Here is a 6,062-nt window from a genome sequence, read left to right on the forward strand (position 1 = left end):
AATTTTGAAAAATTCAAAATAAATTGGTTTCCTTCCAGGAGCATTTAATATGGTAATGTGTTTTTTTAATATTGAAAGGAATGCAGTATATAGTATGCAGCTTTCCCCCAAGAAAACTTTTTTTACCCAGGAAACTTCTGTGTAGGATTAATGTTTCTTTGAACATCCACTCTATAAGATTCTACTAGAAGGATTTGATTAAGTTGGAATTTCCTGTTTTATAGATAACAAAACTGATGTTCAAAGACATGGGTAACATACCCAAATTCAATTGTGTATCAGATGTTAGAGCCTTAAATTATCAAAGGTTGAATCCTTATATCACAAAATTAGTGACAATTCCAGAACCTCAGATTTGAGTTTTGAACCTCATTTCAAAACTCAGATTTGAAACACTCAGTTGCAGGTTCATTAAAAACTTGACATTGATCCCTAGTGAATTTGTTTCTATATGTGAAAAATATAAATAATACTGCTTTACTGTAAGTTCATTCATGGAATTTTAGCATGTTCTTTCATCTATACAGTCTGTCACCATTTTTTAAAAAGTGATAATGCCACCCTCTATAAAATGTTTTAGGGTTTGTAAAGTGCCCTCAGCACATCTCATTTGAATGTCTCAACATTCCTGTGAGGCAAGCATCACTGTCCTCATTTAACAAACAAGGACATCAAGCCTCAATTGTTAAATAGCAGGTGTTCGTTTATTTGTAGGAGAGGAAGGTCTATTGCAAAGCCAAGCAAAAAGAATGGGTGGCTCATGCTCAAGAAACCCAAACTCCCTTAAACAGAAATTTAGCATATTTAGTAAATGTCCTGTTACTTGCATTGAGAGAAGATAGTCCTTCTGTCCTTCAAGCTATGCTTCTGCAGTGCATGAACCAAGGACTTCCAGATGTACAAGCTGTGTTTAGAAGAGGCAGAGGAATCAGAGATCAAATTGCCAACATTTGTTGGGTCATAGAGAACACAAGGGAATTCCAGAAAAACATATACATCTATATTGATTACACTAAAGCCTTTGACTATGTGGATCACAACCAACTGTGGAAAATTCTTAAAGAGATGAGAATACCAGACCACATTACCTGTCTCCTGAGAAACCTGTATGAGGGTCAAGAAGCAACAGAACTGGACATGGAACAATGGATTGGTTGAAAGTTTTTGGGAAAGGAGTACAACAAGACTGTATATTGTCACCCTGCTTATTTAACTTATATACAGAGTACATCATGCAAAATGCTAGGCTGGATAAATCACAAGCTGGAATCAAGATTTCCAGGAGAAATATCAACAACCTTAGATATGCATATGATACCACTTAATAATGGCAGAAAATGAAGAGAAACTAAAGAGCCTTTTGATAAGTGTGAATGAGAAGAGTGAAGCCAGTTTTAAGCTGGCTTAAAACTCAACATTCAAAAAATTAAGATCATGACATTTAGTCCCATCACTTCAAGGCAAATAGATGGGCAAAAAGTGAAATAAGTGACTGATTTTAATTTCTTGGGTTCCAAAATCACTGCAGATGGTGACCACAGCCATGAAATTACAAGATGCTTGCTCCTTGGAAGGAATGCTATGACGAACCTAGACAGTGTATTAAAAAGCAGAGACATCGCTTTGCCAACAAAGTCCCATATAGTCAAAGCTATGATTTTTCGAGTAGTCATGTACGGATTTGAGAGTTGGACTATAAAGAAGGAGAAGTGCCGAAGAATTGACGCTTTCAAAGTGTAGTGCTGGAGAAGACGCTTGAGAGTCCCCTGGACTACAAGGAGATCAAACCAGTCAATCTTAAAGGAAATCAACCCTGAATATTCATTGGAAGGATTGATGCTAAAGCTAATGCTCCAATACTTCGGCCACCCAATGCGAAGAGCTGATTCATCGGAAAAGACCCTGATGCTAGGAAAGATTGAAGGTAAAAGGAGAAGGGGTTGGCAGAGGATGAGATGGTTAGATAGCATCAGCAACTCAATGGACATGAATCTGAGCAAACTTCAGGAGACAGTAAAGGACAGGCGAGTCTGGCATGCTGCAGTCCATGGGGTCACAAAGAGTTGGGCACGACTTAGCAACTGAACAACAACATGAGATACAGAATGATTATATGGCAACATGTAAGAAAATGCTTGATAGAACAGTACAAAGTGGACAAGAATGCTGAAGGAATTCAAAGAGGAAAGATTACTGGAGATGGACCTAATCAGTGAAGGCATCATTTAGAGATAAACCTTAAGCTGGATCATAAAAGAAGTATAAAGATTTGGATTAGCAGAGGAGAAAAAGAATTACAGAAGACTGACATCAGCAAAGACATGGACATGAGAACAAGAAACACACTGATGGCCAAGAAGTAAGAGTTTGAAGGGAGACGGGTCTGAAGTGATCAGTCTCTTGGCTGTACAAAAAAGTCAACTGCTAAGAGGCAGAGTTCCCAGTCACACAATATAAAATGAGCAAGTGTTTTTCAACTCAAATTACATAGAAAAGCAGTAAACTTACACTCTTTACCGTGGACCCCAGGAATGAAAGGGAAGGTAGCAAGAGAAGCCAATGGACTTCTCTGGTAGTCTACTGGTTAAGAACCCACCTGCCAACGCAGGGGACACAGGCTTGTCCCTGGTCCGGGAAGATTCCACAAGCTGCAAGGTAACTAAGCCTGTGCATCACAACTACTGAGCCTGCACGCTACAGCCTGTGCGCCACAACAAGAGAAGCAACTGCAATGAGAAGCCCTCACACCCCAACTAGAATGTAGCCCCACTCCCACCCTCTGCAACTTAAGAAAGCCTGTGTGTAGCAACAAAGACCGAGCACGGCCAAAAATGAGTAAATAATTTTTAATCTTTTTTTTTTTTTTAAAGAGAAGCCAAGTTCAAACTGGTGATTATAGGTAGGAAGGAGAAGCGGGGGAGTAACAGGAGCCTCAATGGCCCTCAGATCTGTGACCCGGAAATATATGAATAGAAGACACCTAGATTTCCTCTATATGCTTCCCATTCCTTTCCTGACAGTAATTCATCTGAAAGGTGCCTGACCTATTGATGGTTGGAAAAACGTCCCTTTAAGTGATGCTTGCAAAGCCAGGCTCTCATGCTAAGTTAGTCATTGCCCAGGAGAGGATGTTCCGGGCAACCCTTCTTATCCCCAAATGGAATTTAGGTCTGGCACAGAATGGGTTTTAAAATCATTCCCTTCCAACTTTCCCACAAAGGGCACTGCTCTATTCTGTTGAAACTTACCAGTGAAGTTTAAATCCAGAAAATCCAAGGTCTTGCTGAAAATTATTAATATAATAGTTTACAAGTAGCAGATGGATGAAAGGTGGGGATAAAGAGAACTGGGAAGAAAAGGAATATGAAAATGAAGAAAGCAGTAAATTATTGAAATGTAACCTCATTTAGCTGGAACCCTATGTAAATTTTCTGCATTTGTTGTTCAAAACCCACCTGAGCAAAACAAACAAAACCAGTTAGTTGAACAAGTTTCAATCCCTTGCCACTAACAGGAAGAGATGGCAAGGAACATGAAGAGAAGCCAAAACGTCAGCTTCTCGGGGTATGAACTTCAAAAACCAAAGCAGGGGCATGAAATTTGTGTTCAAGCAAAGCCCTGAGATTTCCCCAGAGTTTCTCAAAAGATCAAATGACATCTACAAAACGCTTAATTTGACGTTCACGGTTTCTCTAACCTTCCCAACAAAAGGAAGGGACTGAACTCTGGTAATGAACCGACTAAGGAGGTACTTTAGTTGCAGATGGTGACTGCAGCCATGAAACTAAAAGATGCTTCCTCCTTGGAAGAAAAGCTATAACCAACCTAGACAGCATATTAAAAAGCAGAGACATTCCTTTGCCAACAAAGGTCCATCTAGTCAAAGCTATGGTTTTTCCAGTAGTCATGTATGAATGTGAGAATTGTACTATAAAGAAAGCTGAGGGCTGAAGAACTGATGCTTTTGAACTGTGGTGTTGGAGAAGACTCTTGAGAGTCCCTTGGACAGCAAGGAGAGCCAACAAGTCCATCCTAAAGGATATCAGTCCTGAATATTCATTGGAAGGACTGATGCTGAAGCTGAAAGTCCAATACTTTGGCCACCTGATACGAAGAACTGACTCATTGGAAAAGACCCTGATGCTAGGAAAGATTGAAGGTAGGAGGAGAAGGGGACAACAGAGGATGAGATGGTTGAATGGCATCACCGACTTGATGGATGTGAGTTTGAGTGAGCTCTGGGAGTTGGTGATGAATGGACAGGGAAGCCTGGCGTGCTGCAGTCCATGGGGTCGCAAAGAGTTGGACAAAACTGAGCAACTGAACTGAACTAAAGGAGGTACCACCACTAGATCCTAAAAAAAAAAAAAAAAGGTGAAGGGACGTAATTTACTCTGTGACAGCCTTAAGGCGCCATCTGCAGTTCTCATCGAACACTGCAATAAACCGAGACCTGCTGGCTTGTTAGGGCCACACACTCACTGTTAGAGAAAAAAAGAAAGCAAAGAAATACTAAATTCCAGCCAGGGAGTCCTCAAAAGCCTCCTAAGTCCCAGAGTAGATGAAAACTCAGCTTGAAGACACAGTGCCTAGGAAAAGACCTAAGGGCCTTAGTTGGCTATAAGCTCCATGAGAAACCACCCCCCTCCAAAAAAGCTAATAAATTCTTAGACTGCTTGATATAAAGGATGATATACTGTCCAGACCTTGAGAACTTAATAGCTCCACAGTACCTTGTTCTGTCTGAACACATCTGAGAATTGCATTTAGTTCTGGGCACCACAATTTAAGAGCAATATTGACAACAGTCATAAAAATGTTCATACCCTTTGACCCAGTAATCCCACCCATGGGAATTTATTCTGAAATAATTCAAGAGAATAGATGAATTAGAAACATGAAAATATTGATGCAGCATTCTTTATAACAACAAATATGTATCAGCAAATATATATATATATATATATATATCTTAAATGTCTCCCAATAAGGGAATATTACATAGCATTAAAGTATAATTATGTTATTTGAAAAGAAGTAAAAATATAGAATAATAATGCCTGCTGCAACATGGATGAATCCTGAAAATATTATACTAAGTGAAATACACCAGACACAAAAAGAAACATTGTATGATTCTATTTACTTAAAAGGTCCAGAATAGGCAAACCTATAGAGACAGAAAGTAGATTAGTAGTTGCCAGGGTCTGGTGAGAGGAGAGAATTGTAATAGGTATGGGATTTCTTTTTAGTGGTTTAAAATGGTCTGGAGTCAGTGTTGATGACTTTACAACCTTATAAATAAACTAAAAATCACTAAATTGTATACTTTAAAAGGGTAAATTTTATGGTATGTGAGTTATAGCTCAGTAAAAAAAAATATATATATATATACATATATATATATATATACACATATGACATCTTCCTAGTAATATATATCAATGCCTATGATTTAGGGAAGGGAAAAACTATAAGATTATATCCCTGATATGGTATGTACATTTATGGATGAGGACTAAAAGAGAACATGAATAAATGAAAACAGACAGTTTGATACAGGTGAATTTTTGATTGGGGGTGGCCATGATATTGTTCTTTGAATAAGTAAATATTTTATTTTTTTCCCAAGACAGTGTCCACAAGAGGGCAGAGAGATGTCAAACCAAACTATTTAACACAAGCCTCATCCAAACAAAAACCCAGAATCCAGCGTGGAAAGCAATCTTAAAGGTTATCTAAATTCAATTTCCTCACCTAACAAAGAAAAAACTGAGGCCCAGAATAGTAAAGTGGCTCATTCTAAGTCAGTAGGCTGGTCATGCAAGAGGTAGAAGGAAAACCCTATCTTCTCACTTCTCCATCCATCCTCTTTCTATCAAACTACAGTGCATCTTTAAACAAGACAATGTTTAATCTAGAAAAGGGAAAATTTAAAGGGGTATGAAGGGAAGGACAAGTTCTTATCAAGAAAGCATTCCTGGGACTTCCCTGATGGTCTAGTGGTTAAGACTCCTCACTCCCAATGCAGGGGGCCCCAGGTTCAATTCCTGGTTGGGGAA

The 6,062-nt window shown here is 38.8% G+C and overlaps 1 non-coding gene across 1 annotated transcript; it reads left to right on the plus strand.

Annotated features, from left to right (window-relative positions):
* The first annotated feature begins 5,988 nt into the window (after window positions 1-5,988).
* Window positions 5,989-6,062, plus strand: TRNAG-CCC (transfer RNA glycine (anticodon CCC)). Its single transcript has one exon. It is a non-coding gene; the product is annotated as a tRNA-Gly (tRNA).

The sequence above is a fragment of the Odocoileus virginianus genome, chromosome 24, assembly GCF_023699985.2.
Source record: "Odocoileus virginianus isolate 20LAN1187 ecotype Illinois chromosome 24, Ovbor_1.2, whole genome shotgun sequence".
Classification (NCBI taxonomy): Eukaryota; Metazoa; Chordata; class Mammalia; order Artiodactyla; family Cervidae; genus Odocoileus; species Odocoileus virginianus.